The sequence below is a fragment of the Ambystoma mexicanum genome, chromosome 5p, assembly GCF_040938575.1.
Source record: "Ambystoma mexicanum isolate Mex_15411 chromosome 5p, UKY_AmexF1_1, whole genome shotgun sequence".
Classification (NCBI taxonomy): Eukaryota; Metazoa; Chordata; class Amphibia; order Caudata; family Ambystomatidae; genus Ambystoma; species Ambystoma mexicanum.
This window is the reverse complement of record NC_090930.1, coordinates 297,201,896-297,224,209: the sequence shown is the minus strand read 5'-3', so window position 1 is coordinate 297,224,209 and position 22,314 is coordinate 297,201,896.

The window sequence follows — 22,314 nt, the reverse complement described above, 5'->3', positions numbered from 1 at the left end:
GTATGGTATTGCAGTAAATATGTTGACGTACAGACTGGATGGAACTATTGATCACTACTTTATAAAAACATCGAGTTGGCTTTGTGTATTTATTAAGAGGAATAAAGTAAGAGACTAAGAAGAGTGGATGGCGCAGCAAGCAGAGAACTCGATAAACTAGGTGGAATATTGTAATTAGCAGCCATCTCACTTTCAAAGCAGCTGGTGTAAAACAATAGGGTGATAAAATAGAATGTCAAGTATGGGATGAGCACCAGTTGCACACATGTATGCAAACAGAAGGTCACAGAACTAGGTTTGTCATCAAAAGCATTTACGGTGTGATCATGTGATGTACATTTTCAAATGTTTTCACTTTTCAATGTGATGCATCTTCCCACAACAAAATGCAAATATAATTGACACAATGAGATTAGATACACTAACCTAAAAGTTCTGTTAAGTATGGAGACAATGCAGCGTTTTACAATAGCAATACTGTAATTATGCACAACTTCATTTTTTATGAATAATATTGCAGAACTGTCCATAAAGTTAACACATACTGGTCTTTGCCAGTCAGAATATAGTTTGCTTAATAAAAGTATCATCCTGATTACTTCTGATTTTCAATTATTTGAAAAAGAAAAATAATCCTTGCCTAGCACTCTCACACAGGCCTTTAGCACTTAACAGTATGAAATTATTACTGTTGCACTCTCTCTACAATAGCCCCTTTGAACGTGCAGTGAACATAGAAAAGAGTGTAGAGAGAGCCCTGAGGGCAGGAGAGGAATGCAGGATGAGCTATGGTGTCCCTGTACAGAGTAATTTAAATAGCTGGTTTTGCTACGCAAGTGTAAATTTAATTAGCAAACCTAAGGAATTGCATTGCAAACTGCTATGCGACACTGCTTAGGTTATGCCTTGGACCTGGGAGGAGTGAGGACATCGAAGGGACAGAAAATAGGTGGGAGGAGTTAAGTAAAGTCGAGAAACAGTAAGAGTACAAAAGATAGAGGTAAGAGTGAGCTTGTTACATGGGACCTGACTCAAACAGCATATTTGTAAGGAAATATCCCAATTTGTGTTAGAACACTACCCATTGGATTGGGTAGGAGGGGTTAGGACATCCCAGAGGAAGCCTAGCGAGATAAGGCATTCATCCTTTAGTCCATTACCATTAGCTGAAGAATTAGACAGTAGACTTCAACCTTCTGAATATACTAACTTGGGGTAGTGATGCCTGGTAAAGGGTTGAGGTTCTAACACATGGCAAAAGAGTGAGGGATGTCCAGGGCAACTAAAATGAGGGTGGACACACCAGGGAACAACTTCAATAATATATTCTTAGTGAGGAAAAGGAACAAGGAATTCCACCCAGTCTTGAACTTGAAGTGGCTGAATCTCCATGTGAGGTAGAGGCACTTCAAGATGGAGACTGCTGCATTGTTATGCGAGATGTTGCAGCTTGGTGCAAACGGACCTTAAAGGTGTGTCTTACTATTACAATAGCTCCAGAACACAGGGAGTTTCTCTGTTTTGAATGCCGCAAGTGTATTTTTCAATGTTGTTCTTTGTTCCAGCATGGCAGCTTTACCCACATGTGTTTCAGGTGATCCAAGATGTGTCGGGTCCTATTCCGCTAGCTAAATGTCTTTATCCTCGTTGTCTACCACTTCAACACCTAGGTGCTTTGATTCTACAGCTGAAGGCTGGACCCTGTAGCTCTGGCAACAGAAACCTTTGTGAAGAAGTGGAGGCCATGGATTCACTATGCATGTCCCCAATTGGCAATATTTGCTTGGCTTCTGTTGCCAGTTGAGGTCCAGAGGGTGACGATTGTTGCATTGACCCTGTCTTTCAAAGAAGTATTGAAAAATCCAGGTGGTTCTACAGAGCACCTGGAATCTCATGGCATGGTTGGTATCAGAGATAGATGGAAACATTGTACAATTTAGGACACAGCTACAGCTCTTATCCGTATCCAAGCACATTTCAAACACAGTAATCAGCACGATAGCTTGGCTGGTTCAAGCATCAAGGAACACATATCATTCAGGGCGGCATGGTATAGGTTGAGATTATTTTTTACAAATGTATCTTGCAGGTCGTCCTATCGGATGGTGAATCTGTATAAGCCTGCTATTTCTAATCACCATGACTTCATTGAGAGGTTTCCAGCAGGGGGACACCTTTAGTGTGTCATCCCGCTCTCACTCACAAGGCGAAGGCGAATTACCATCATTGAGATCTGGATGATGCAGAGTAATTTAGCGCTTAACAGAGGAAAAACCAAGCTCATGATTGTGGGTTCTCCAGGGACACTGGCTAAACTGGATCCGGCCTATAAGCTCTTTCATCTAGGAGATGGGAGTATCGCTCCTCTACCCAAGGTTAAAATCCTTGTGGTCATTCTTGACCAGGTGCTGAACATGAAATCTGATCAAGCCCACGTTACTAAGGCCAGACACTCCTTACATTGGCTCCCAGTGGAAGTACGAATCACATTTAGGCTACTAGTGATCACATTTAAGTGCAGACGGGGGACCATGCCATACTACCTTCAAGATCACATTAGGGATAAACCTAACTACAGAAGTCTGAGATCAGGTAATAAAAATGACCTTTTCTTACCAAAATGTAAAACTAAGAAGGCCCAGTTAGGTGCCTTTTTTAAGTGCTGCCCCGCTTATATGGAAATCCGTCCCCCCAGTACTGAGAGGTCACTCATACTTGCCCCTGTTTAAGAGAGAGCTCAAGACCTTCCTGTTCCAGTAAATAGCTTTTCTTCTCTTTTCGTGCTGTGACACTGATTCTCCGCTTAGTCTAGCACTTACTTGTGTATCTGTTTTGTATGTTTTGTCTGTGCCTTCACATCCACGGATTTGTGGCTGTGAATTACAAATAAAGTAAAGTTTAGGTTATGAGATTGTTAAAATATGATATATGAAATGGCATTTATAACGCGCCTATACACAAGTGTTTCAAGGCGCGACGAGGCAAGGAAGGGGGAACAGAGGGAAAGTGCGGGGGGAGGGTGCAGTGCAGCACATAGGATAAACAGTTAACTAATAAAATAAATAAAACAATAAATAAATAAAAAGTGCGGCCAACTAGTGCCAAGTGCAAGGGTAAGTGCAGACATCAGGTGTCAAGTGCTGGAAGGGGGCTGTAGGGATATAGAAACAGCCTCTGAGTGCTAGGGTTGCCAGTGCAAGTGTGCAACTGGAAGGGAGGGGACCTGGGACCGAGATCAGAGGGTGGCCAGGTAACCAGTGCAGTTTCAGTTTCAGAAAAAAGATCAACAGGGGAGAGAAGAAGAGAAAGCAGAAGCAAAGAGGAAGGTCTTGAGGTGCTTCCGGAATGGAGATGGTTCTCCTCAAGTTCCAGAGGGAGGCCCCAGCCGAAGAAAGAGATTTACCACCAACTCGTTTCATGGAGAAGCGACTAACCCTGAGAGAGTTGGAGGCAGCTGAGCGAAGAGCTCGAGAAGGAAGATATTTAGGAAGAGAGAGTTGAAGGTATTGAGGCCCCAGACCCCAGAAGGCCTTGTGGACAATGCAGAGGGTTTTGAACGTAATCCTTGCCGCCACTGGGAGCCAGTGCAGAGATTTCAGCAGTGGAGAGATATGATCCCTGGGCTTGAGGCCAAGGACAAGTCTCGCAGTCCTGTTTTGGATGAGTTGTAGAGGGTGGAGAATAGAGACAGGCAGATTTAGAAAGATATTGGTGCAGTAGTCCATCATAGAGAGAACCAGAGCTCTGGAGACAGCAAGCTTCTGGGGGAAGGAGAGGAAAGGAAGAATACCTCAGAGGAGGTGCAGCTGGTAGTGTGACTTCTTAGAGACGTCAGAGATGTGAGGAGAGAAGGAGAGTGTAGAGTCAAAGATGACCCCAAGGTTTTTAGCCTCACTGCTGGGAGCAAGAAGAGGGCCAAGAGAGGCTGTCCAGAGAGTGACAGGAAAGGGGGGAGCAGGTGTGCCGATGAGGAGAATCTCAGTCTTATTGGCATTAAGGCAGAGATCATTGGCGGCACATCACTTCTGGATATCAGACAGACAGTCAGAAATGAGAGATGGAGAAGAGGTGGTGGAAGGGAGCCTGAAAATGAGTTGAGTATAATACACATAGCACTGAAAGTTGGGGCAGAGAGCGGCAATGCAGTGGGCAAGAAGTGCCAAGTATTGGTTGAACAACCAGGAGGGAGGTTAGACCCCTCGGGAACACCACAGGTAGAGATAGAGGAGAGGAAGGACCCAAGTTGGAGCTTGGAGGGTCGATTGAAGAGGAAAGAAGTCAGCCAAGCCAGGGCCCGATTGGTGACACCCAGGTTATCACAGAGACGGTCGAGCAGGATGACATGGTTGACCGTTTCAAAGGCAGAAGAGAGATCAAGTAAGATGTGACAGAGGGGGTGTTGGAATCGAGGTTGGAGAGCAGGTCTTCAGAGATGTTCAGGAGAGCAGTTTCTGTGCTTCTGGCAGCTGTGAAGCCAGACTGATGGTCATGGAGACAACCAACAGATTCAATTTGAAGATTAAGCTGGGAGATGGCCAGCTTTTCCAGGAGTTTGCCCAGGAAATGAGTGATGGAGATTGGGCGATAGTTAGCCGGGCAGGGCGGGTCGGCAGAGGGTTTCTTAAGAGGGTGCACAAGGGAGTGCTTCAGGGGGGAAGGGAAGACTTATTAGGGTCATGGTATCCCCTCTCCCAAGGTATTATATTTTGTGAGATGTATATTTGGTTTTGTCATCATTCCTGTGATTGGCCATGTAATCAGAATTGGTCCCTCAAATGGCTGTATGACAAATTACCAAACTGAAGGAGGGTTGTGGAGGGTTAATTAGAGGGATAGTGCAAGAGAGCTTTTTTTTGCTGTGCTGTTGGTAGCGTCGGTTCAGAAATACCGGCCACTGTATATTGGGTTTGCTTCTAGATGGTATGGGTTAGGTGTTGTTTTGGTGTATGGGTCTATGTGGCATGCTGTGTGTGTCTGTGGCACAGTGCTGGAGATTTTGTGTGTTGGCTTGAATAAGATTACAGAGGAGGGCGTTTACTCTGTGACATGCTGTTTGCATGGGTCTACTGGCATGCCAAAGGGTTTAAGATATTCAGTATTAGGACTAAAACGGTAGAGTCTTTCTTCGATCAGGAGTTTACGTTCACATTACGAAACGTACAAGGACAGTGTCAAAAGTGGTCGAACTCCCAGCTTTTCTTGAACATTCACAGTTGTGTGCAGTATCTTTTCTGGAGAATTATGAAACAGGTACAGCAGATTTGAGGACGTCTCAAAATTTTATATTTACATAAACTCCATTCTTTCGGTTACTTTTCCCACATTGGCTCAGAATGGTAAGGAAAGAAGCAGGGGTGAATATATCCTTGTTTGCGGAGCATTCCTGTAGGGGGTCTTGGTATTCAATGCCTTTAAGCCAGTGGTAAGGTTTAATGATATCCTCGAGTCTGTTGACTGTTCGAATGCATACATGCTTTAAACCCTCTATTGTAAACATGTTGTGCATGCTTCCGCCATCACAACTTTGACAGGAGCCTCCATGTCATGCCTTAGTAAAGCAATTGGTCGGAATAAGTCTTGATTCTGTTACAGGGCGAGTATTACCCCTCCCAATGTTACCAGATATATTTTCTCTGTTTGCTTAGTAATAGCAGAGGATCACTTACAATCCTCCTTTGAGGTCGGCGTGAACCAAGGACATGGTGGTTGATGCCGGGGAATCATGGACATGGACAAGATGAAGGAATGATGGATGATTTCAGCTTTGAAAAGAGGACTTACTGTTAGAGAGGATCAGCGTATAAGTGAAAGAAAAAAGGAGTGTGGGCATGAACACAGGAGCTGAAGCAAGAACACAGGGTTGCTGTAGTGGTAATAGTCTGATACAATTTAAATATTTCTCGCTGCTATGAACAACATAGAAAAAGAGTAAACTGTATAATACCGACCCCTGTGCCATTAAGGGAATCACGTCATGTTCATCGCAACTTACTAGGTCCAATCAATTTTTTGGTACAAATAGTTTTGCCATCAGTAACTTAATTGACAGCAAGAAATATACAATTAACTAAATATCTCGCTGCAGGTAACTGACACGCTGCTCATCCGCCCACAAATCCCCAGGAATTGATGTGCTTCCCTGGTACCATCCTTCTGCCCGTGTTTCTTCAAATCACTCTGTAGCAACTGAAACATAGCATGAAGTGCTTCAGAAAAGCAAGCATGACGTGCCCCATGTAGTACTAAACCTGCATGCCTTTTTACCTCTGCTGATGGTGCCCAAACTCCTCAGCCCGTCAGACATGTGCATGTGAGTGCAACAGTCAGCGTCCTGAGAACCGTAGTGTTGACAGTGGTCTATATCACTTGGAAATTGACTTCACGTGTATCTGCAAAATGACAATTCCTTGCTGCCGGCTCAACAGGTCTGAGATGGTAGCGTGCTTCTTCTTGGTGCGTCCAATGGGTTTGGCTGTATGGAATCTGTCCATTGCTGCCACATGGCTGGTGATACTGGAAGGTACCAAAGATGCTCCGGCTGGTCCAATAGGTTGATGGAGGTGCCTTGAGGTGGAGAAGTGCCATCCTTGAAGACGGGTGCAGAAAGCGCTGTGAGGACCGTTCAGCGGAAAACCAGGAGGTGCTAGGACAAGAGAGCACCTACCAGAAAGGACCACTTTTAATCTGAGAGATCACTGCTATAGAGAAAAAGAGCATCAGCATAGCTGTTAGATCTGTGCATTTTCAGCAGGTCCTAGTGCTGCACTGAAAAATCTTTTTCACTGCCTGGGTTTTAAGCAGCTCGTTTTTAATATGCAGCTGATTTAGTGGTTGCATCAGACAGCCAGGAGAAGGCGGGACAGGATGTGTGTCTGTCAAGTCTCAGCTGCTGATAAGGGGCAATGTTTGGGTCTGGTCAGCACCACTCGGATGGGCCATCAGCATTTCAAAGCCCCATCTTAGCTTCCCAATCTGTGTTTACTCCTAATTAAACTGATTTGCTAACTACACTTAAGTACACTTCCTTTATTAAGTTCACTGCTCTACCTCTGCTTGTTCAAAACACACACGTTTTCACTTTGTGTATGGCACCACAAACGCTATGCACATTATTTGGAATATAGAAAGTGCATCCTCGACAACCCATCTAAGCCGTTTGAAATCTTAATGTAGAGGGAAGCACCAAATGAGGATACTATGATTCTTAATTGGAAAAGAAGATGCACAGCTAGCTTGAAACAGGTAAACCTCTCAGAAGACACCCTAAAGGAAAATCCAGATAAAGCGAAAAGAACCATCCGGGAAAAGGACTGGGAGGAAACACAGGAGCCAAGATTGAAAAGAAATCAATGTCATAATATTGTCTGGGGAAAAAAAGGCTTGAATATGCTACCACCCTACCTGCTGAAATTTCCATCTAATCATTATCGAGACCTGTTGATGCGCAGCAGACTTAACATCTGGCACTGCAGAGAGGTAAAATGGAAAAGAAGGTAAATTGAAAAATCAACTGCATACTGTAAATCAAAGACCAACTTGAAACTATCAGACATGTAATGTTGGCCTGCCCGGCCTTGAAATTGAAAAGGGAGAACTACATGGGTAGTTATACTAGTAACATCACTGAGGAGACGGAAGAAGAATATTGGGAACGGCTCCTGACCGTTGATAAGGTCGGCCGAACCCTTGATGCGTTAAAATTTGTTGAATTATTAAACTTGGACCAGGAGGAAGACGGTACTGGACTTTGAGATAATTCTAAGGAGGAAAACTAGACTTATTTAAATAATTATTTAAACAACTCCTTAATTAATTACCTCCGGCCAATTGATGGGACAAGATGCAACCTAGGGAACAAACTTTGGATATGTTTCTACTGAATGAAAATTAACTTAATAATGGAATAATGGAGTAATGAACTAATGTTTAAGGTTTAAATATGACTAACCAATAAAGCAAAACAAAAAATAAAAACAAAAATTAATTGGAATAAGAAGACAAATGAATTTGTCAGACAAGGCAACCCGTTTCTGCAAGTGGAGAAGTCTTGAAATAAGTAAAACACATAGGCTAGTTTGCAGGGATCTCAAGTTTCCCCAGGCCTAGGGAGAAATGACAAGTATTTGTTTAAAAACAAATCTCTGCCCCGATTCATCACTTTTTCTCCACTCTTCATACCCCGCCCCGCTCTATCTTGCATTGTCCCGGGACACTTGGTTTCTTGACAAAGAAGATGGCACTTGCATTACTGAAGATCAGAATGCAGTGGGCATTTATTGGGTCAAATTGTGTCATGTCACTTTTTGGTCAGAAGAATGCAATAGCCAATAAGACTGCATGCTCATGTGATCCGCCGAGCCTGAAACCCATGACACTCAGATAACAGGAACATACATTATTGACCCTGTTCATGGGGCATCTGTCCTAGGACCGCGTGTGAATGCATGGGTAAACACAAACACCCTTGCCTCTTCCACAGCATACACGGGTAAACTTATCACACTAAGTAGACCATTCCTTACACAACTGCATCACTCATGCAAGAGCCCTTATACTAGCTAAGATAGATTACTGTAACATACTGTTACTAGGTACCTCAAAACAAAACTTAAATAAAATGCAACTAATCCAAAATAAAGCACTGAGAGCAGCACTTGGCATAAAGAAAAGGGATCACATATCGAAACATAGAAGAGAAGCCCATTGGCTTCCTATTGAAGCAAGGATAATTTATAAAACTCTCACCCTAACACATAAATGTGTTTCAGGTACTGCACCCAGCTACCTCAATCAAAGCTTAAACCAGAAAAACACTACTAGAACACTTGGAGCAAATGCCCACCTACACCTGTTCATTCCACGCTTCAAGAATACCAGAACTGGCAAATCCAGCTTCCCCATAGCGCCCCCTAGAATCTGGAACACACTCCCATCTAACATCACAAACGAACCCACACTTAACAAATTCAAGAAACTCCTTAAAACCTGGCTTTTCAACAAATACTAACCACACGCCCAACCCTTCAGCCAGAAATCTAATTAACCTTAGCTCCTAACCGACCTGCCGCTCCCCACCCTTATACCTGTCCTGTGTAACATTCAAGATACTATGCTTGCCTGCAAGTTTTCTATGCATACCACTGTCTATCTCTAATAAGTGTAACACAACTTACAACTGTAAACCGTACTGTTCTATTGTTACACATGTAACTACCAAAATGACGTATACTGTAAACTACGCCGGGGTACCTCCGGGTTTGGGAGTAAAATAAATACAATCAATAAAAATAAATAAATAAAGAATGATGCAGGCCCAGCTGTCATGCACTCCTGGCTAGCCCCCGGACCCTGGTTCCTTGGTTGCAGATGGCACATGTCCTGCCAGCTACCGTATTCTGCCCAAATTGCTTTCTTTGGTATTCTCCACAGGATAATATACTCCATTAACAAAGTGGCGCAGTTGTTGCAGGGACCCGGAAGCTGTGCATGTGTTGTGGTCGTGCCACAATGAGAACACTATATGGGGACCAAAGTAGCAATGCATTAGTGACCACGTATTTCTTTCCTACTACTGGGTATGCATTCACGCGGACACCCGCTGCACCTCTTGGTAGAGCTCTGGCGTTACCTCACTTGCCCTCACAGCTCCTCAGCGCCGCCTTCTTCACTGGCATATTTTAGGCCCAGAGGAGGGTCCTGTAAACAGGGGAACCGCCTGCTGCTGCGTATGTGACGGGGATCAAAGCCATGGGATGTAGAAAAGCCGAGCCGTGGATGAATCATTATGATTTAGCTCAGGCAACACCAGGTGCTTAATTGGGCCTTAGATGACTGCATGTGCGCAGAAAGAGGCGTGATTTCACAGGCGCAGGACAGGCACCCGGCTGAGCGCTTTACTCAGCGCCTATGGGAACACCTTCCCTTTCCCTCCACCTAGTTCACCCTTGTCTCCCCCCTTCTTCTATCCTTTTCCTAAATTCCTTTCGTTACATTTTCTAACGCTACATATATGATATGGCATTTGTAACGCGCCTTTACACAAGTGTTTCGAGGCACGGGAGGTGGAACAGAGGGAGGACAGAGACAATGATCTTACTAGACCAAGTGACATTGAGATTGCACAAGTACAGGGGAGGGGGAGTGCCTGCGGAAAGGGGAGGAGGGCAGTACATGGGATAAAACAATAACAAGAAGTGCGCCCAGTAGGTGGCAGGTGCAAGGGTAAGTGCAGACAGCAGGCGTCCAAAAGTGCAGGTAAGGTGACTGAAGGGTTACAGATACAGACACAAGTGCAAGGGTCGCCGGGAGGCAGTGCGGGGGTGCAACTGGGCAGGCAGTGACCTGGGCCCGAAATCAGAGGGTAGCCAGGTGACCAGTGCAGTATCAGGCAGGAGTTCAGCAGGGGAGAAGAAGAGAGAAGGCAGAAGCAAAGAGGAAGGTCTCGAGGTGCTTCCGGAACCGGAGATGGTTCTCCTCAAGCTTCAGATGTGTACCATTTGTTTCTGACTTACCCCGGTTCTGCCCTCTTTCCTCCTAGCCCCCTTATTTGTGCGTGTTTTCGCTTCTTACCCCTCCCCAACCTAGGTATTCTTTTTTTTTTTATCTTTCACTCTTGCCTATCTTTCACCATCGTTTCCTCACCTCTGGTGCAATGTGTCCACTCGTCTCCCTCTCCCCCTTGTGTCCCCTCCGTCACTTGTTTGCAATGTGTCCTGCATTCACTGCCACTTTTACATTTTTTAACGGTTTTTATTGATTATTATTATCACTCCTTATGCAATGTTCCCTTTTGTTTCAAGGTTTGCTTGTAAATGTCAGTATGTGTGTTTATCAAGACGCTTGTGCTTCTGTTGCTCTATAGCTCCCATTTTTCACTTACTCTTTACATACAGATTTTAAACACGTCCATTTAATTTTTTAATTTTATACGATAAGAAATACATGAAGCTCCACAATACCCAGTGCACTAAACTCACCACCGGTGTCACAAGCACCAACATTTCCATTGCCACAGATACAAGTACCATCAGCTTCAGTGACTTTTGGTTGAAAACAAATGGGCCTCATTACGAATCTGCCGGTCCAAAAATAAAGGAGCAAGTAGCAACATAGCAGCACCCATTCCGGACTGGCAGACTACAACTCTGCTCTCCTGGGCCTGTGCGTCCGGCAGGTCTGACCTGCTGGGCGCAACGGGAATGGTGACTAACATTTTCCGGCACCTGATATCGCAGGCCGGCGGGACTTGTAATGTCCCGGTGGCACTTAGATCTCCGGCAGTGGAAACGGTGTTAAAGTCCAGCGATTACCGCCAGCCTTGGAATGAGGCCCATTGTCTTGTTTATTCATCTATGTTTCACTTGCTGTCCTTTTTTATTGGTTTAATTTATTTTAGATTACCTCTGTTTCAATCCACTTTTCTTTCATTTTCGACGATGGGGCTGCTACCACCAAAACCTGCAACAGCACACGCATAACCAGCAACATGGAAATAAATACTTCCGCTACCATCATCACATCCACCACCGGCACGCCATCCCCTAAAAGCAACAGCCTCAACATCAGAGAATCAGCCGAGCAGATGGCATGCGTCTGGAATTCGTAGACAGCCCCTTGGTTGTCGCTGCTGCAACCACACACACAGGGAACAAGAGAATCCCACTGTCACAGCTGTGGATCAAAGCAAGGAGCAATTACACCTGCCATGTGTCATAATGACAAGAAACAAGATATCTATGTCTGGGCTCTGTAGCATCTTTGCCCCAAACACACACATCAGCTACATCCTCATGGACCACAGAGTACTACATTGGCATTCTATGGGAGTCATTACAACTTACCATTACAATACTTGCACCAAAGCCCAGCACTCGGTGTATACCAAGCTGAAGCTGCCAACAGCACACCACCTCTACCACTTTCCTACTCCCCTCCTCCCGACTAATGCTACCTGCCCTCCTTCCTGTTTACAGATCCGCCAGAGCACTTGGGGACCAATTCCGTTGGTGACAGTGCGCTATTTAAGTACCTTTAACAAAACATAACATTACCGGCACTCGGTCCTACAGAATTTCCGGCAGATTATGAGTGCCAGTAAAGTAAGTCATTTCCCATTCCATGGAGTCCCACAGGACTTCATGGAGGCAAATGCTGGAATTACCGGTACCGGTAATTATGGTGTTTTTTGCCAGTGGGGGAAAGATTTACCTCCAGCTTTTGGCTGGAGGTATATCAGTGCCCCCACCAGCCTTGTTTTTTGCCAGTGGGATACCAGCACCTTTTACCACTCCAGCAAAACTGTAATGACCGCCTTTGTGTTTTTACCACCGATTTTTCACAGCTGTATATTTGTCCCCCCCTTTTTTAGCATTTTCTTTTTGTTTGGGGGAGAGGTCTTCCCAACCCACTCTGCTCCCTTCACACCTACCCCCCACACTCTACCCATACCATAGTACCTCCCCCAAAACATCCCCTTTTATTTTCACAGCACAAATTCAGTAAAAATAGTGCAGTCCAAAAATACAGTGGTAAATAAATGTTGGCGAAAAGACTGGATACCACTAGGCTGGGCCTGAGAGATTACTTCTGGGAGTTGGCAAAATAAATCACTTGCCAGTTGTGCCTCTAGCTTGTGAAAGCAGAGATGCTGGAAATATAGGATTTTCTATGTATACCCCATGATATAACAAATTACACACAATTCAGGATTGAAGTGCCACCATCAGCCCGTGCTCAGCCAACCGGTATTAAGATATCTGAGACATTAAATGGAAAAAACATATCCCTCTGCAAAAATCAGTGCAAGATGACTTCTATCCTCCAAAGGTTAATAGAGTCAGAGCAAATATTTCAGCACATTTTAAATCACAAAGAATCCATTACATTTCGGCACATGCCTGTAACAAGCTGCAAACTCCCAAAACGTTGCTTAAATATCACACAGCAGTCTAATGCCCTTTTCACAGCTAGCTTCTTGCAGACGGACATCACTGGCTTCGGCAATCACAACCTCTGTAAATGTATCATTAACAGCGAGGTTCCCAGGCACATAAGCAAACACAAGCATTCTCAACCCTTGCACATTTCACCAAAGTCATCACAATTCTGCCACTTGAACACCAAGACCTCTGTGGACAAGCTTGGGCCCACAATACATCATCACAATTCATCCTGACCTATGTTCATGCATATTTTTGAATGTGCTCTTGGAAAGTATTGGCACTTCCCTGGCATGGTTTTGCCACAGAGTTGGGACAAAGGGGGATCTGGTTAGCAGATTATCCATTTGGAGAAGGAATCACCCACATCATTTTACGTACTAATACACATTTTAAAAGCCAGGGCTGTGCTCCCTTGCCAGTTGGCAATTCCTCCCATTTGAAAGTACTGACAAAGGAGCTCTCACCACTCAGCCAGATGTCTTTACCTTGCCTGAGTATTACTGCACTCAACACCAGCAGCTGGACATAACATTTCAGTATCAGAGAACGTCAATATTCTAAACTCCCACTCAATCTAAGCTGTCAGTCGACGTTTCTAACCTTAAACACTACCTCCAGCTCGGAATTTCCCCTTACAGATTTCTTGGCCAATCCTTCCTGCAGCTCTTTGAAAATTCTTGCCATCAAACCCCTCTTCCTAGCTTCACTTGATTATACTTTACTTTTGGTATATTAAACCAATCACTACATTATGGCACCTATGCAACACTTCAAGGCATTGATTGGCATCCCTCTGCTTACAGAAAATGACTGTAGGTCCCACCATCTTGGGTGGATAGCTCAGGGGCAACGTGCTCACCTTGGAAGCAAGACGACACGGAGCAACACAGGCTCGATCCCCCGGTCCGCGCTTAGAAACCTCTGGGTATTAAGCGCGTTATAAATAACCCATAATATCATATTACCATCCGTGCTAATTATCATACCAATCCTCTAGAAAATACTGAAGCAACTAGCCTTTTAAAGATTGACACACTACATCATTAAATAACCTTCTTACCCCCTAAATATTGCTTCAAAGGTATGCATTCTTAGGAGATGCCACACAATCTTGTACCAAACTACTTTATAACTTTCCACTACAATCACGTATCCCCCTCAACCTCCCTGAGAGATTCAACACTGTTGCTCAAATTTCATTCTTCTCTATTCTTTCTTCCCTCTACCTGGCTCACCATCTGCCTATCTCATCATTTGTAGTCAGTGGCCTGGCGGGCCTCCAAAGCAAGAAAACAAACACACACACACACTCGCATCCCCGCTCCCCCAGGGGAATTCGCCAAGGCATTTTCCTCAGACACCACTTCTTCTTACCATACGCCAGCATCCTTAGAGACATCATCCGCAGAGCGGTAAATAGAAGAGTAAAAGCAAGCCTTAATGCTTTTGTGCCCCAATGTCCCACTCAACCCCATTTGACGGGTTGGAGGAGGGGCATATGGCAGAGATAGGACCTCTGCCATGCAGTCCTCCTCCGTCTCGTCAGTGCTAATCGTTGTAAGCCTGGGGTTTTCGTGGAGGCCTACAATGAATGGATTCCTATGGAATCTGCCTTGGTTTTGCACCAGGTGGATTCCATAGCAATCCATTAGTAGACACAGCCCATAAGCGGCTTTGCAGGCAACGTTTACTTCTCCACAAGACGAAGTGGAAATAGGAAAGAGTCAAACTGATTTTTCCTCGCTTTTAGTGTTTCCTTGTTCACTTCACCTCGAGTACCTGTAATTTTGCATGAATCTGACCCTGCAGCACATAAGTGCTAAGGTTTGTGGTCACCTGCATGCAGTTTAGATTTCTCTTCACTTGGGTTCTCCTAGCACTTCTGCGCTGACCACGACAGAACATCTGTTCCTTCAGCCCACATATTCAGACTTCACTGCAATTTGGCACTGGGTTGCCCCATTACCAAAGTTACAACTATAAACCAAATCATCTACCCGGCCCATACCCAGCCTGTCGGCCATATCATTTCCACTGCAGATCACTTTCCCATTCACCATCAGCCAAGCCCTTAGGGCTTCCATCTCAAAGATCTACGAGGTTCCATCGTCACAATTGTATCCTTTGGCTCCTTCCACATCCTAAACGTCCACCTCCCATTTCACAAGACAAAGACCCTGATCACATTTTGACCACTTCCAATATTCGCTCTCTGTTGAAAAAGTTCTCATCTTTGCCCCCTATTCGCTGTTCTTCCTTCCACAGAAAATCCCCATCTGCCCTCCAAAACAGATCTCTGCACAAGTTTGTCATCACAGTGTTCAAATCTTTCAAGTCATGGCACATGAGCATGGTCTCCTCCCAGCAAACTTCAGGCAGTCCAAAATCCTCCACACGACAATCTGCTTGCTCGACTCACAATTGCACAATTGCACTGTCACACTAAAACACTCCTATTCAACATCACGATTCAGGACTTTTGCCCTCCTCATTCCCTTCAAACAGAGCATCCTCCCTTGGGATTCACGGACTAGCACATACTTGGCAGAGTTCAATATGGCTGGACAAAAAACACATCCTTTGCCAAGAATATCTAACGCAGCATCTCACCTCGCCTGATAAGACCCCTTGAACTCTACTCGTACAATGCATTACATTCGTGACTTTTTTATTCACTATGTGAACTATTGGTCCCTGCTATATTTACAGGTTTAATATCTTACACCGCTTGACAGACAGCCTGTACGGTAATGATACGTAGGTCTAACCGGAGATTCAGTGACACTTGCAGACCTTGTTCTTTTTCAGGACAGGGTTCAATCATATCATATCATATATTAAACAGGACAAGAAGCTGCTCATGGGCGCCCCTTCACTCTGCATCTCTCAAAATCCCCCCCCCCCCAACTTGACAAGTAGAATCTGCTCCTCCGAGGCTGTCATCCTCCGAGCAATGGATGGCACTGGTGAATTGGTGTTATTTGGGGCATAATAAAATCTACTTGACATATTTGGCATCCAAGGCAACAGTACAAATGATATTTATAGCTGTGATGAAAGAACTGCTGAATACTGTTGGCACAATGAAAGTCAATGAAAGTGAGTCATTTAAGGTGTGGGGCATCGATGTTTGCAAACAAGTCAACCCGCATCAGCAATCTAATGCGAACCTGATCTCAAAGAGCAGCTGGCAGTCCTGTCTCCACTCAGAAGCTGGTGCTTTGGATGAACACACCTGCATCCCGAGATAACAATACAACCACAACAGGTGGCCATGTGATGTGCATGTTCTACAAAACAATAGCAAGCAGAGAAGCCTTTGGCCTGCAAGCATTGGACAGGACTTCTGCAGCTGCAACAATAAGACTAAGCGCACTGCTTGCAGAAGGGCCCAATGTTGGCACAGGTGTCCATGTGCCAGATAGAACAGGAGCAAGATTAGACCAGATTAGGCAGGGGCAAATCCTGTCCTCCTCCTTGGCGAATCAGCAAATTCCTTTCTGGGATTTGCCCGTTTGTGCTATGGCCACTGCCATGTTCACCGAAAGTAAATAAAGAGTACACGCATAGTGGGCTACAGTAAGTCTCGTGCCTCTCAGTTTTTACCATTGACACATGTGTATTTTGTGCAGGTTGAAGTTACATCGTATATGAGCACAAGACAATTTCCAACCATAAATCGTTGCATAGCTGTGGTAATCTGGTGTGCAGTTGTAGGTCTCAGGTAAGGAGGCGCTTTCACTTAACTCTTCAGTTGTATAAAGGCATGTGAAAGTACCCCACCCCCACTGTATCAGACCAGTTGCTTTGAGCCCTCTTCCTTATTACCCCCTTTCTTTGATTGCTCACTGCAGGCTTCTTTGGTAACCACTACTGCACTGTAGGTAGGTGGGTTGGATGCAGATGTATTTATTACTCAATGCGCATATTTCTATAACTTTTGCCCCCAGTACTTGGATACACATATTAAGAAAATAATACATGTGATGCATGACAAAACAAATAAATAATCAACGTTATTTTCCTTAATACATTTTGTTGTTGTTGAAGACTTACAAAGTCAAATTATCAGTTCACATAGATTACGTATGTACTTTATGTGAACGTTGCATGCTGGCACTTTACCTAATTGTGAACACAGAAATCTTTTAGCCAAGTGGGACATTGCACCTGTTTTAAAGAGATGAGTGGAAACTGCAGGTCCCAGGCTGTAATCCTAGCTGGTCAATTTATGTTTCCATCTTTGAACTAACAATATGACAGTTTTGCGGTAGCGCCAATACAGTGACATACACACTTTACGTAGCAACACAACAAAATGTTTTCCTCTGTAACTTTTGACCTTGTCCGACCTTGTTATCTTACGTACAGTGTCAAGGGCGCACATCATACTTAAAGGCTAGAGCGCGACTTCACATTATAAAATAACGCTATTGCTGGTAATAATATGGCTATCAACCCTGTGTTGGGGCAGCCGGTCATGGCGGTAATGCCCCGCCAGCCCAAGACTAGGTAGGCCAGAGCGAAGCGAGTGCTGAAGGCTGTTCCTGGCCATGGTTGCCCCCGATAAGGTGACGATAGCCATTCGCACCCCAGAGCTCATCCGGGAGGCCAATGGTTTAATTGAAAAAAAAATTGAAAAAAAATGTTTTACAGGGCAGTGAGCGTATTGTGCGAGCCCAATCTCCTGTAAAATAAATGTTTTTAAAGATGGCCGCCACCATAGGAATAGGGATTTAGTCCCTTTCCCATTTCTACGGTGGCACGCGGGAGGAGCGCCCGGGACTGGAGAACAAAGCTACGGTCTAGCAGTGTATGGTTTATTTTGGGGGTGTAGGAGATGGTGGGGGCGTGGGCAGGCAAAAGGGATAGGCTCCTTGTTGCCTCCCCACAATCAAGATGGCACCACATGGGGAAGGGCCTCGGGTGCTGGAAACAGCCGATATCAAAATTAACCTGCTATACTAGATGAGGATTCTTTAGATCACAGTGTTTAACAGAGAATAATATTTTGTAAACAATATGCAGCTCTATGAGGGGCTAACGGTCATAGCTCATTCACTCTTATTAATCATGGGCGATCATTACAGCCATGGCACTAATCCATATAATTAATTTACTAGTCATTATATTATACTATAAATGATTTCCTAGCATCGAAAATATAACAGATTTGAACTCTCAACAACCCCCTTCCCAAAGAAAATGAAGACAATCAGTGTGGGTTGTTAGCCTATGGATCCATCCAATTTCTTTTCAGGCCAGACTTCCGTTGGGTCAGGGATTCTGCACACTAGAGTATGCCACATCCAAAACCCGCCATGTGATGTCATACAGTGCATGTCCTTATTCCCAAAAATGTACTAAGGGTCCCCTGTGGTTTTATTTGTGATATGCGAGTACTGCTCCACAATTCTAGTATTGACCATACACGAGGGGCAATGGATATCATAGATATCATTATTAATGTAGTATGTTAAAAAAATGCCTCTAGGTCCGGCAGGGTCCTGTATATCTAAATGTAATTACCTTACCATGAACCGACATACTGAACACATACCACTTGGGTAATGAAATGACTCCTCACAGGATAAATCCCTTACTCTATTCATTTTTGATTTCTCCTGTCCATCTGATAAACGCCTTGAATGTACTAAAAGATCTTTCCAAATGTTTGTCAGTTTAAAGGAAAATAAGAGCTGCTTCAAATCAGAAAGGCTAATATTAACCACAGGCCAATGATGACAATTTTCTTTTGGATCGGTTGGAAAATGGGGTGAAATGAAGAAACCTCTTCACTCTTTTTTGAGTATTCTTTTTGTTGGGTTATCCTCTATCCCGTAATCTTGTGCTGAACTCTTAAGCATGTGTGTTGTAATTGTCCATAAAGCTGCAGGGCCTTCTGACCCTTAGGTATTGCCTGTATGGCAAATTAACCCTTTGGGCCCTGGAGTAGTATCTTGAGTAATGTATTAATGTGTTAAGATCCAGAACATTAATTTTTGAATTGTCATACTGAAAAGTGAATTGAATGTGTGGATTATACCCATTCATGTGCAAATCCAACAAAGATTGACAATCACATTGCCAAATTGGAATATCGTCTATAGAACGATTCCATGTACTGATGCTATGAAAATAAGGGTTATTATTGAAACCAGGATGGTCCTAAAAAAAGACCTGGAGAGGATGGCAAAAAGTAGGGGCAAAAGCTCTACCATAGGAATAATTATGTTTTAAAGTGGCTGTTATATGTTTCAATATCAACAATCTTGTAACTTTGTGTTGCTATTCATTATTGTCCCTGTCTCCCATTTGCGATAGCACTTCCCTCTTGTTGAAATTGACATGAACATATGCACATATGATATGCTCAAATTACAAGCAAACACATACCATAGATAACACAGAATTCATACATACCCACACCAAGCACCACATGCACACACATACATACATACATACATACACATGCCTAAACACAAGAATCCTTTAAAGTAGGAGTAAGCACATAAACTATGTTCACACAACTAGCAGCTACATGCTCGGAATGAATGTATACACATATGATCCTGCAAGGAATATAAGTAAGCACGCTATGCACATACCATGAAATATAGGTCAGCACAACACACACATACATGAAACTGACTCGGAATGTAGGTAAATCACCATACGGCCATACAATATGCATCAAACATAAGTGAGCCCACCATGTACAAACAGGTAATATGAGGAAGCACAGTGCACAGAGCATGCATGGAATAAAAGTGAGTAGAGGCAAAATGCACAGAACATGTAAGCAGAAAAAACATGCAATATACGCACACTACATGCTCAAAATATAAATGAACAATACATACATATAACACATACACAGTCTCACACAACATAAAAAGCATGAAATATGTAGAAGAAATTACATTTGAAGGTTACTACCTAAAGCATCCGGAATACCAACGTTACTACTACCAACACTGCAAAACAACAAACATGTACAATCTACAAATGCTGGTAATGTTACTACACATATTCAGTACAAATTAAATATTTCTAAAAAAATAACCATATTTCCTTGCTCTACCTTAACTCTCACTGTAACACTACTTCACAAAACACACTTTATTATAAGGCACATTTCATCAGTGGCACAGTTAAAATTAGTCTACTAGTGTTGTATGCAAGTTTAGGTTTTATTTGGAGTCTGAGGGTGCATGTTGTATATGTATCTTCCAACCATGTTGCATCAGGAAACACTCACCAGCAAACATACTATCGGACATATTGGAGTAGACTCAATAGCTACCGGTGGTAGACTCCTTAGAATGTAAGACACATTATCCTCTTTCTACTCCTACCAATGTCTGCAAATCATCATCTACACTTCATCCTACTGTGGGACAAACATGGCAACCTAGACTGGCAGCAAAACAACCTGCAGTGTCGGAACCCATGAAGCCATGTTAGATTGGCTGCCCTGGTTTGCCATCCAGAGGATCCCAATGCCCAAAGCCTGCATACAGACACCAGCGCTCCATGCTGCCGATCCGCCACTCGACTGCATTCTGGTCGCTGATGTACAAACATTCATTTGAAGACTAGTTTGAGTCACATTCCATGTCCCCATGAAGCACCTCTGTTATGCCATTTGCCCCAAAAGTGAGGCTTTTCTGCTGTTTCGAATAACTATTATCGGAAGAAATCAATGACATTCTCCCCTTCGATTGGACGGTGGGAAGCAATGGAAAGTATTAGCCGCTATCGGATACTATGACTTCCAAAAGAGAAGAACGAGGGATCCTTTTCACAGGTGACGGTCCACGCATGTCCAGACATGAGAGCTTTCCTTGCCGGGGGTAAAGGTTTCAAAATATTTCACAATGTTAATACCATGATAATGCACAGAGCTCGCCATGACCACTTTCTCTAATGTTCCAAGTTTTAGTGAACGGAAGTTAGATGTCAGCTTGCACCGCCCTGACCCCGATATTGACCACAAATCTCTCCTAAACATGGTTTATGAAACAATGTTCCACCATGCTGCTCTGAATATGTGAAGCCCAAGCCCTACAAGGAGCACCCTGCAGCCCCAAGTCACCACGGGCAATGCTCACCCAAGGCGCAAGTCGCACAACCATCCAGACACCACACAATCCAGTGGTAACATGACCTGTGTCAGCTAAAAACCCTTTGCATGGATACAGCGCGGAAAAACCAATACCAATGGCAGCTGTGCACTAAACAAAACACCTTCGAAATCGACATACGTCTCTATTTCATTTTGTACAGAATAATTCCATCATTACATTAAAGAATAGTATATCAGATTAAAATATGTATTTTAAACAGTTGGTCCGCTTCGCTGCCCCGTGTTATGTAGGACTGACTGAAAGCCTTTGATGTCTCTTTCCGGTCTGGTAGAGGCCCAACACTTCGAAATACTATTAAGATTCGTTTTGTTCGACCCCTTACGCACAATAACTGCGACTCCCTGGTGACTTTGTTTTAGACACTTTGGTCACGTGCTTTTCACGTCGGGGGTCCGTTATAAGTGAGCAGTAGCAAAACACGAATAAGTGCAGCTCAGAATTGGCGGCACCGCACCAACCGGCAATTGTAACAGTAACAGATAAATACTATGGGCTCAAACAAATTAAATGCTACCGAAATAAAACATTCCCGTTGAAGGCGGACCATACCACATACGTTGCTCCCTACAATAGGCGCACTTTACACACAGCCCCGCTCCTATGAAAGCGACTTGGTTCCTGCTTTAAGCTGATAATTAACCGTAGGAATTTATCACAGGGTCATCTGCATTGAGTGCCACAAACAGCGCGACATATCGTGGCTTAATTACGGCGGAAATACACACGTCCCTCTCTCTCACAACCGCCAAACAGGCACGCGTGCAGAGTAATGGCAGGCTGTGGGGTGCGTAGGGAGAACACACGCTAGACAATAGCACTAATTGCAGTGTGTCACTTGCATTGACTTAGGTTGCGTTGGCATTTTAACATCAGACACAAATAACAGCCTTGCGGGGCTGATTACTGCTTACCGTAGTGGAGCATGGGGATGGTCTGGTTGCCGCTCGCGGGGGGCGAGTTGTAGATCACCACCGCCACAGCACCTTTGCTGGCAGCTATATTAATTTTTTCTGAAAACGTGCAATTGCCTCGCTCGATGAGCGCGATCCAGGGCGCGGCGCCGGGGACGGCGAACTCGGTCTTGTAGCTACAGGCTTGGAGGTCCCAAGATTTGGGAATGCCCACCTGCCCTTGGACGCCCGCCATGGGGGAGTTAAGGCCGTACAGGCCGCACTCGCATTCGTTGGTGACAGTCCGGTTGTTGGCACTGCTGAAATAGGACA